The sequence below is a fragment of the Hippocampus zosterae genome, chromosome 2, assembly GCF_025434085.1.
Source record: "Hippocampus zosterae strain Florida chromosome 2, ASM2543408v3, whole genome shotgun sequence".
In the NCBI taxonomy this organism is placed as follows: domain Eukaryota; kingdom Metazoa; phylum Chordata; class Actinopteri; order Syngnathiformes; family Syngnathidae; genus Hippocampus; species Hippocampus zosterae.
The window spans coordinates 34,641,343-34,653,653 of record NC_067452.1 but is presented as its reverse complement, the minus strand read 5'-3'; positions in this window follow the sequence as shown (position 1 = coordinate 34,653,653).

Sequence of the window (12,311 nt, the reverse complement as noted above, 5' to 3'; positions counted from 1 at the left end):
CGTATCACAATGTCGTGCTGCCTAATAAGGATAGGTGAATTTTAATCACCAACTCGCCCGGTGTGTGTGTGTGTATGCTGTCCACCTGTACGTGCGTGTATTTAATACTACTTTCAATATGCTCGTCCACTTTTCGCTTGAACATCATGTGCCTTTTTATGTCGGGAAACCCAGAGTGCAAGTTCCAGTAGAGTGACGTAACCTCCGAGGTGTCAGGCAGCCCATGGGTGACGTCATCTTCTGTATTGCCTATCATGAACAGACGAATGGATGGATAGATAGAAGTAATCCATCACTGTTGTCAGTTTAGCGCTTGTGCACAAAGTATCAATTTTAAATCATTTTGTGCATGGCCAAACAGTCAGATTCTGTTCATCACTGTGTTGGAGAAAGGCAATGAAATCAAATTATGCAAATTACAATGACTGCATATTTTCTGCAGGAATTCGTTTACCATCTCGCATTCAATACCAATTTAATATTGCGGCAGTTTTTTTTTTTTTTTTGCCGCCGACCCCAACCCCCTCAATGGGACATGGGTGGGATTGCGCATGATTTCTTGTGTGGATGATGGCAGGAAAAAAAAAACCACACACACACACACACACACACACGACATGCCAGCCGCTAGGAAGATGAGCAACGTGAGCGAGCATGTGTGTGTGTATTCACAACATTCACACTTGGTCACAACGTTCAGAGCATCACATGACACCCTGCAGCCGAATGTCAAATTTTAAAATGAAGTCAAACAACTATCACCTGCTACCGGAAGGAAAAATATTGATACGAAAGAACAACACAGTGGAGTCGTTCCAGATGCCTGGACGCTTACCCACACAAGGGCCGCGGGACGTCCTGAAGCTTATCCAAGCTGATGAGAAAATATACATTGTGATAAGCGGCAAAAAAGTGGTAAAAACAAACCCTTGTCATGATGCACCGCGACACTACAATTACAGTGGTTTTTAATCTAAATGCCTCTCTGGCAGTGTCTATCAAAACTGAGGAATATCATCTCGAATATATTGAGGCGCTTCCAAATCCTTTCACTTTCTCTTAAGTAAGATCAAATGAAACATTGACGAAAGATACAGCTCATCCATTTGGACTACCGCCCCCTTTTTATCCTCTGCCGGCACTAATAAAAACTTGGAGCTTATCCACACCGATACGGTACTCCCAAAAGGACAGATTCCATTTCTAAAGACGATTTAAATGCACAAAAGATAATGTTCTCCTCTCGCGGCCTCGGAATGCCTGCAGCCTTTCGCTTCGCCAACAGGATTTGTTGTCATTTTTTTTTTCCAATGTTGTTGCAAGAGCATCGCACGCCTCGGTCACACAGTGTGATTACAGTGGAATGTAGGTTACTTGGCACTGGCTGGTGCCCTTAATAGGATTTGGAAAGGGTGCGTGTCGGGAGAACACGTCGGAGGATGTCTAGTCAAGTTGTGAGACGAGAGAGCATGTACTGGAAATCCCAACTTGACAGTGTGGTTCTCTCAACACAACACAGACACGTGCGCTCACACACACACACACACACACACACACACTTGAGCAGAGATTGATTGATCGATCTTTTTATTTTGAACACATAAATTATTGAAAAATCTGCATCCCAGAACAAAACATGGTGTATTGCCGGTCCGAATAGGAAAGAAGTACTGTATTTTTTTCGCACTATAAAGTGCTTCGGAATTTAAGGCACACCTTCAGTGAATAGCCTATTTTAAAACTGTTTTCATATGTAGGGCGCACAGCATTATAAGGCGCATAGAATAGAAGCTACCATAGAGGCTGAGGTTGCGTTATACATCCACTAGATGGAGCTTTGCTAAAGGGAATACAACACAATATAGCTTCAATTATAGAGCACTTTCACAACCGCTGCAGCTGTAACAAAGCACTTGACAGAACGTTTAGAATACTACGTCCAAGAAATGAGAATACTGATCCATATATAAGGTGCATCGGATTATAAGGTGCACTGTTCGCTTGTGAGAAAGTTGGATGCTTTTAGATGCACCTTATACTGCGGAAAATACGGTAAATGGGAGAAGCCAAAACTTCAAATACAGGGCAAGGCGTCATTTCTCAATATTGTCAACCTAGGTGGGCAAGGTCAGAGGGCATATTGTCTCTCTTTCTTCCTCTGCCAGCATTCAATGTCACGCATGAGGTCATTTCATAATGACTGGCTGTTGCTATGGTGCACTTCAAGGACGACAATTCTTTGAGGTGAGCAGAAGGAGTTTCTGAGTTCCGAAAATTCCATGAATCAATTTTGTGCTTGTCCTTTTTTTTAGGGACACTAAGGATCTGCAGCGTAACGCTGGCTTTGGGTGATGGGCTAGTTACTATAGGGGAGATCCAGAAAAACCCTCGGTGTTAAGCATTTTTCATAAAACATCCAGCAGGTCCAAAATAAACGATCATTAAATCGTTCTTTAAAAGAAAGTGTCCGCATGTGTCACATAATAAAAATTGCAAACCTCCTTTCATGTTTGCCCTTGAAAGTCTTGATCTTTGGTTGACTCTGGTGAATAATATTCGCTCAGCAGAACATTTCTGCCACGAGGTCTTTTTACTGCAACTATGGTATATAAACGTTTAATTAAATAGAAAGGAAAATCAAATTAACAAAGAAAGGAACAAATAAAAGTGGGGAAAGATGAGGCGGACAGACATTCTGCTTTAATAAGCCACTCGAGACCAATAAAAATCAATAGACACTAATAAAATCATTTTAACCATGGAAATATTTCACTTGCTGTATCTATCCATCCATCAACTTTCTGATTGGCTTATCCTCACAAAGGTCACGGGGCATGCTGGAGCCTATTCCAGCCGTCTTCAGGCAGTAGACGGGGGACACCCTGAACCGGTTGGAAACCAATCGCAGGGTACACGGAGACAAACAACAATTCACACTCACAATCGCACCTATAGACAATTTAGAGTGTTCAATCAAGCTGCCATGCATATTTTTGGAATGTGGGAGGAAACCGTAGTACCCAGAGAAAACCCACACAGGCCCGGGGAGAAGATGCAAACTCCACAAAGGAGCTGGAATCGAACCCTGCACCTGTGCATTCTGAAGCCAGCGTGCTTACCAGTCGATCAACGGGCCGCCCTTGCTGTAGGTGACACAATTCTAGACCAGTGTTCTCTCAAAAGAGTTTAGTAGGAAACTACGCAAACATTTCAGCACAAGATTAAGTGAAACTTGCACGAGTGCCGTTTCTTTTTATTTAAAGCGCCAGTGGGGTCTCGCACATGCCCCCAACCACGTGTAAGTTTTAACTAGCATGAATAAAATTGACTTTTTGAGGATGAGAAATCCCTACAAAAAGATTTTGGCCTGAGAACAAGACTGATGAAGAAACTGAGCAATTTCAAGAGGGCTTTCGCTCTGCCATTCGAAGGCCCTAAAAAAAAAAACACTGAAAAAAAATTCATCCAAAATGCTTCGGGAGAACAGACTCATTGTAATTGTGTAACAACACACAAAAGCTGTAAATGTTTCATGTCCATCTTCATATCCGCTGTGAGAACCTGGCCAGGATAACAAGTAGGAGAATCGAATAGGAGGTGATGAGTGACACCACTGAGACTATGTTGTGCCACTTAGAGCTATTTATAATGGATCAGAGGGTCTTTACGGACTACAAACACTAAACGGAAGTGACTGACTGACAGGAGAAGACCCTGCGGGGTTTTGACACCAGAGGGGGACGTCAATATTGTAGTAGAAAAAAGGGGGTGGAGACATCCATCCATCAATCCATGCATCCATTTCCTGATGCGCTGATCCCCACAAGGATCACAGGTCGTTCTGGAGTCTATCCCAGATGTCTTCGGGTAGTAGACGGGGGACACCCTGAACTGGTTAACAGCCACTCGCAGGGTACACGTTTTAGACATTTAAAGAAAAGCAACACTTTTCGTAAAATGGGAACATCAAACTGTAATTAATTTTATGATTGAGCGTGGCGGTCATCATCAAGACTCTAAAGAGCAGATCTTCCTGTCAGGTTAGCCGAGGTAATGTGGTGCAGCTGGTTCCTGTCTGCCCCCTGCCACTGATCCGCTCATCTGCAGTCTACAGCGCAATCCATTTATCGGGCCACTTTTGAAAAGATTACTCAATGGGAAACTTTTCATCTTTTAATGACTTACGATTTGACAAGTATAGTGGAAGCAGACAGGCCGGCGCTGCACTCGCAGAGGTCGTGACAAAACGTCTCTTTGATGCGGCCCCGGCGCAGATGAGGTTCAACCAGAATATCTCAAGGCTCTGGATGATGCGGTCCTCTCATTGCTAACATGGCTGTCTATTCTATGTTGCGTGGGAGTCAGGGACAGCAAGCGTAAATGGAGTTTAAGCGGGGCAGCGGGCCGGGAAGGTGCGATGACACAGCAACAAGTGCTTCGGGCTCGATTCCAGCTCGATGCAAATTAACTCTTCAATTGGGGATTTGTTTTGTATCGAGTTCCTCATTTCTGTTCGCATGGACGTTTTCATCCTGGTTACGGACCACTGGACCTGCCCCATACCATCCATCCATCCATCTTCCGATCCGCTTAATCTCCACAAGGGTCGGGGGGTTGGGGGGGGGGGGGGGGGGTACTGGAGCCAATCCCAGCTGTCTTCGGGTGGTAGGCGGGGGACACCCTGAACCGGTTGCCAGCCAATCGCAGGGCACGCAGAGACAAACAACCATCCGCGCTCACACTCACACCAAGAGACAATTTAGAGTGTTCACTCAGCCTGCCATGCATGTTTTTGGAACGTGGGAGGAAACCGGAGTACCCGGAGAAAACCCACGCGGGCCCAGGGACAACATGCAAACTCCACACAGGAAGGCCAAAATTGAAGTACCTCTGCACTGTGAGGTCGACACGCTAACCACTGGATTACCGGGAATTCAAGGTTGTACAGGTGTTTTCCGAACCCCGTACCTTCTCGGACTCAGAAAAGGCAGTCAAACCGGTTGGCTCCTGGTTTTCTGTGGAGGTTGACCCGAGAATATGGATTCAAGAGTTCCACGCTTCAGGCCCTGTACAATCAGACTGCAAGTTTGTTTTACCATTGCCTGCTGCAGGTCAAACTTGTTCTCTGTGGACTTTGGACTGCGCTACGGCTGCCCGTAGTCATTTAAGTCTGTTCATGACTTCACTGGGCAGAATTTCTAAGAGCAGCAAAAGCGCAGAAGGTGCGCAACTCAATTGCGGTCTCGACGGCTTCACTGAGATGCTGCCTTCAGCGTTTGCTCAGGGGAGTTGAGGATTAGAATAAACAAATCAAAGGAATCGTCTCTTAACCTTTAAAGAGACTCATCCGTATGTTTAGTGGCAAAAGGGTGAATTGCCTCTTCGGGTTGGAAGTGTAATACTGCCTCGGGTGGAGGAGTTAAATTCAGGATTCATGCGTGAGCGGAGGACAGATCGGCAGTGTCCCAGAACTTGGGTTGCTCTTGGGGTAATGAGATGTCCCCGCTCAAAACCGGTTTGTGCCTGTGGCAGTTGAGGTTTGTCCCTGTGGCAGTTGAGGGAATCGAACCCAAGGACCCTCCAGTCGCAGGCTTTTATTCTCGGTCACCGTGGCCAAAGGGGCTGCTGATTGAAGAAGAAAAGATAGCAAAGGACATCAGTGGGGGCTTTTTTTGGGGAGGTAAAGGATGTTCTTATTCTCGGTGTGTGTGTGTGTGTGTGTGTGTGTGTGCCTGTCTACACATATGGACCTCTACACTAGCAAGATCAATAACTGGCTGACTCCTTATACGGGGAAGTCTCCTTGTTGTCTTGAGCCTCGCAGGCATGGGCCTATGTGCGTTCTGTCGGTGTTGGTTTCCTTGGCAACAGAGAGAGAGTGTATATGTGTGTGTGTGTGTGTGTGTGTTCAGGGGGTGCACTGGCTGGCGGATTATGGCCACTGTTGTTTGTGTGAACGTGTGTTAAAGTTAGAAAGATGGAAGATGAGTATGAAGATTGAGAGGGAGCAAAACACACACATGCGCGTGCACGCACACACACACACACACACACACACACACACACACACACGTGCGCACACACTTGTCTCTTCCGAGCGTGCCCTCTGTGCATGCATATAGTAGCCCCCTGTAATTGCCCCTCTGTTGCTCCATCCCAGGGGTGGCGAGTGTTTTTGGGGGGGAGGGCCTGAATGATGTGGTGGGGGGAGGCCACAGGATGTCTGGAAGCCCAATACCCCCCCTCCTGACACCCACTCCGAAAAGCCTGGGGAGATGGTGAGCGGCAGGCCAGCAGGTGGTCACTGGCTTGCTGCTCATCTGTCCGCTTTCCAAGTGATGCATATTCAAACAAAGTGTGTGTGTGTGTGTGTGTGCGCATGTCAGACACCCCTCCTTTTGCATTCAGAGGAGCAGTCGATGACAGAAGAACCACTTGCTAGCAACCCCCCCCCCAACCCTCCCTCCCCCACAGCCAAACCTCGACCCCTCTCTCCATGAAGCCACTCAGTGCGAGGGCGACATATGGCGTCAGCAGCAGGAAGCGTGTGAATAAAGAGCCTTTGCTTCACCTCGAAAGAATGACGGAGAGGCAAGAAGTGACGTTAGAAAGTCTAACGGACCGTCGAACCGATTGAAGTGTTCACCTGACCGTTTCAGTTCTTCGCTCTTTTTCTGGAGCTCTTGGAACGATAATCCTTTTTAGACGATTTCCTTTTCGGTTATTCCTTCAGTATGATTGAATTGAGACCTTTAATTTTTTTTGTTCAATGTCATTTCAACCAACACCGTTGACTCTAAAAAGCTCGAACACAATTCAATGATAAGCTTGAGTGTTATTCTCATCGGGAAATAAGAACTAAAATCGGCAATCGGTTCCAATGTCGTATTGCAAATGAAATTGAGCTCTCCTGAGGTACTGAAAATCGTTGTGTATCAGAGCAATATTTGCTTCTTTGCTTAGTTCTGCTCCTTTTTTTCTCCTGGTGTTCTGTTCTAGAAAAAGCTTCGAAAAATGAATCTACAGAGAGCGCCGAGCCTGAAATGATGGAACATGAATGTGTGTTGGTATATGTAATACTCTCCCCCCTTTTCCATCCCTCTGAATTGTATCTTTTCATCATCTGTGTGTTTTTTTTTAAAAACACAGTCACACTCTCTTTGTTCACCATCTCTCTCCCTCTTCCTCCCTCCCTCTTGCTCATTACTACCGGCGCCCAATTGGCTCACATTGTAACAGCTTCGGACGAAATGATGTCATTAATTATTGGGGAGGTTTGAGATTATGTGATTAAAGTTGCCCTGTAGAACATGTCAAATGTGTTGTTCCGTGCTTTTCCTCGCGGCCACATGATTAGATTTAGATTGGAGAGCGTGCCTGCGAAGAGAATTAAACGGAATCCTGTCTTGCCAAAAGTAAAAAACCCTTCTAATGCAAAAGAAACTGTTTTGCTTTGTTTCTTGGTTTGTTAACACCTGGATTAGCCCTCGTAAAAAATATTTCTACTGCGGGTAGTTTTTCTTATTTCTGTCATCATTCGGTATTCTAATATCGTCCTTAATATTTCACAGAATAAAGCAGAAATATTAAAAAGGGGAGATTTCAATGAAAAATAAAATCATAACTTTTGTACATATTTATTCAAATTCACAAATGTGTACGAATTGACAAGAGTACATGATTGAAGTCATCTCTGAAGACGTCTTTCTGGCCCCATCTTGTGCCTCTAATTTGATGGAACAGAAACCACTATGCCCAAGGAAAAACAACCAATCACAGACAGGAGGCGTGACTTATGAGATGTCAATCATCTGCCACCAATTTACAGGGACACCCTTGCCGCCTCATACCGATAAAATTGTGTGTTACAGTAAAGCCAGAAGGTAATAACAGGTTAGTAAAAGGCCGCTGGGAGTGCGCCCGCAACGAGTGTGCCGGCAAGTGACTGCAAATGATTGAAACCTCAAAAGTCACGCCCTCTGGATCAGATCGGCTGCTTTTCCTTGGGCATGATGGCTGACTTTTTCATAGATCCTTTCATTCATTCATTCATCTTCCGAGCCGCTTGATCCTCACTAGGGTCGCGGGGGTGCTGGAGCCTATCCCAGCTGTCTTCGGGCAGTAGGCGGGGGACACCCTGAATCGGTTGCCAGCCAATCGCAGGGCACACAGAAACGAACAACCATTCGCACTCACACTCACACCTAGGGACAATTTAGAGTGTTCAATCAGCCTGCCACGCATGTTTTTGGAATGTGGGAGGAAACCGGAGCACCCGGAGAAAACCCACGCAGGCCCGGGGAGAACATGCAAACTCCACACAGGGAGGCCGGAGCTGGAATCGAACCCGGTACCTCTGCACTGTGAAGCCGACGTGCTAACCATTGGACTACCGGGCCGCCCTTCATAGATCCTATTTTTATGTATTATTGTAAAGTCAGAATGAATATTTAAGTAAATACTTGCCGTCTAATGACAAATGTGGGCAAATGCAAGATGTTCAACCAATTTTGGAGACGTGGCACTGAGAGATATCTAACGGGTAGAGCAAACTATTACATGAGATCGAGCGAATATGATTCATGAATTCAAATGACATTTTTGAAAAATATATTATATATTATAAAATGAAGGCAGGGACAACTGTGCAACATACAAACGCCACTCAGAGGCCCCAATAGAAATTGAAAACAGGATCTTTTTCTGTCGTTTTTAAATGCAAGGCAGATGCAGAAACCATATGCCTCACCAGGCCACCCACACCCACTCTGGCTTAATCAAATTTACATATCCGCTGGACGGAATTTGTTGCAAAAGTCCACCAGAGACATGGAACACATTTGTGTTCGACTTTGTTGTTGTAATTCCATAAAGAATTGGGTTAATATAATTTTCAATTATGAATATTCAATCCACCCAAAAAAAAAAAAAAAGTGGAAAATGCACCGGTCACAGAAACTAAGACAAGGCAGGAAAATAAAGATGGCAGAACCGAAGGAGATTGGCGGTTGTCAGCGAACACAGGCACACATCGTTGTCCAGAGTAAGCGAATAGAATTGACTGCTTTAAATGTAAGGGGGCGCGAGACGGATCCCTTTATAGGCCAGATGTGTGTCGTCTTTTACTCCACCGCTGACCTAAATCACCGAATAAAAAGAGCGAGAGGAAAAAGCCTGAGTGTGAAAGGGGGATAATGGGGTGAGCAGATCAACTCCGGTGTAAGAATAAGAGCAATATGGGAGGGAGGGGGCAAGTTTAGAAACGAGACTGAAGAAAGCATCACAAACTCTGGCTGTCTATGCGCGTAAAGAGGAGGAAGATATTCGTGAAGCAGAAATTATGCAGCTATCAAGATATAAATATCCGAGCTTGTTAGCCTCGTTTGCATTTTTACTGAAACTTCAAGACCGAAACATGATTGTCCTATTTCAAAGTTTACGCGTGGGAATTTCACAGTAGCGATTCAAGTGAGGATTTCGCAATACTACATGAATTATCCAATCAGTGACAGTGAAGTGATTGAAGCCAAACCATCCATAATGTAATGTATCAAAATAAGACTGACACTAAAGAAGAGAAAAAATTATGAAAGTCATCTTGAATAATAAATGTATCGTTTTTCTTTTTTTTTGTTGTTTCAAACTTTCCAGAATCGCAATCTTCAATTCAAGTATGTTTTTTTTCCCAGCAGCAATAAATCTTAGATTCGCCATCAAGTAAAAATGACTCAATAGCCCCAAATTGATTTGCCTTTTTATTGAATTCAGCATGAATAATCGAATTTACAATCACAAGTTTGAGCTGCGTCAATCCGACTTTATGCAGCAAAATTACATTCTCATTAGTTCTATAACTATAATTGGGATGAAAATGGTGAAAAAGACAAAGAGAGCCATGTTTTAATTTTTAGCAACAGGACTGTCCACCAAATGTTATTTTCATGGTGTCATTTCGCCACCAACGTTCTGATTCTGATCTCGTGTATCGCCAGCAGGTGGCAGAGGAGGGCCTTCCCTCCATCGTGCACACCTGCTGCCAATGTTCAACAGTTAGCCATGTATTTAAAGATTGCCTAATTGCCAACGCCGCGTCAGATTATTGACCTTGCTCACTGCTCATGCTCAGGTGTTGTTTTCTAGACCTCTCAATCTCGTCATTGTCGATTTTGCTCTCTAATCTCATTAGTACGTATTGATATTTTTTCTTTGATCTTGCTCTCGTTTTGTTTTCGTGTGATTGGACTCTCGTCATTTTGTTCATATTCGGTGCGCTTTTTCTCGTAAATCAAAATTTTTGTTACAGATTTTGTTTTTGTCTACGTTTGTGGGATCCAATCACCATCCACGTTAAATAATTATCTCTTGTCCGTTTGTGTTTGGAAAGGCAGTTTTATCATTGTGGTGGAAAAAAAAGGTGGTTTTTGGATTCTTAATTCATCATGTTGTTTTCTGCAACCTAACTTGTAGTCTGACGCAAGTAACGCAAAAAGATTTTGTTGTTGTTGTTGCCCTTTCTCTCTGTGTGTCCTAATTTAAACTAGCTGAGACCAATTCAACAGCACTTCAAGAAGTAGTGCACCAAATGCATTCAATGGATTTTAAAACCAAACCAAAAAAAAAAAGCGGTAAAACTGGTAATGGAGCTCTAAATCGACGCTGGGATTTTGTGACATTGATGACTGGATCCAGTTGAGATGTCTCTTTCAATTTGGACCGCCGTCAAACCGCGTTCATGTTCAAAAAGCACATCTTTGTTTGAAGGGAGCCTCGGCTGTCACGCAGTCTGTCTGGTTGGCACCGCACAAGTCTGACTTCACACTCCCAGAAATTGGATCAATATTGAGGCCAGCAGGAGGAAAATGGTCTTATTATTCCAGTTTAATATTTCATTTTAAGTGCATCAAATGCATTAACTCCACCCCCGAAAACTAATATGTATGGGTGTTATGTATTTCAGTCATCGTGTGCAAGTACAGAGCAAGCGTCAGCGTGTCTTTTAAGGGTCCGGACTGTGTTGGATTAGAACATCATTGTCGCAGTCTGGCCCCGTGACCTTCAGCTTCTATCTTGGGAATGAAGCGCACGCGATTAATGCAAACTTCAGCCTATTAAAGCACTTCAAGCAGTCTATTAAAGCACCGGTACAATTCCAGGCGAGCGCGAGCTTGACAGTGTAATTGGAGTTAATCCCAGCAGTTCACTGCGTGGCGTACGGGACCTCTGAATGTAATCGCTAAAATAGTGAAACGCGGCCTTGAGACGTGCTTTAAGCTCCCAACTTGTATTCCTCGCGGACGTCTGCAGACAGCAAAGCGCTTTACCGCATTTGCATTTCGGCATTTGCATTCCAGGCCGACGCCACTTATCAAAAGTGCAGTCAGATGGATTGATGAGCACCCCCACCGCCACCCCCCCCCCAAAAATGATCATATTATTGTAAAAAGCCTTTCAAGGAAGGTGATTATATACATTGAATGCAGTGAGGAGAAGAGTAAGCCTCAATTATTCCCAAATTACTACCTTTCCATGACTAAAATTGTGCCATTTATCGTTTCAGAATGTCAGATAGCTTTGTCTGACATTATTTGATGCAAGATGTATTTTTCACAACCCCTTTTGTTCAGTGGAAGTCGGCGCTGTTGGACAGTCGGCGTTGGTGCGGCTGAATGGATGGCTGCTGAAGTTGAGGATGAGGAGTGTGGAGCGCGGATGCCTATTTGGAACTGAGAGTCGGCGCTCGGAATTGAAGTGGATTTACACGAGACAGGAGAAGTCAACCAATCTTTTTTTTTTTTCGGCAATGGATGCTACAGTTTCTTGTTGACTTTGAAACTTAGCTCGTAGCTGACGTGTGCACATTTTGAGCATGACGTCTCTGATCCACTGGTTAAAGGACACTTTGATTCTCTCCTCTTTCATCTCAAACTGCTTCAAACAACAAAGCGTGTGACGGAAAAGTGGTTAGAACTGCACGACTGTCCGTGTTTTATGTTACGTGTTGTGTTTATTATTTTACTTTATGTTAACTGTTTTGTTAAGCGCTTTGTTACAGCTGCCGCTGTTGTGAAAGCGCTATTTAAATCAGCATGTATTGTATTGTATTGTATTGTTAAACTTTAAATTTCACCTAAGCACGGAATATTTCCGCCTGTGGTATTCCCTGTCCGGCACGGTTGATACGAGACATTCAGACATGCAAAGTTGACATGTTACGCTGGCTGTACGCTAAAAGACCTGCTTGATTTTTGTTTTTGTATCCATGCATTCATTTTATATAAAACAATTTGTCCTCACTTTGAGCTCTATCCAAG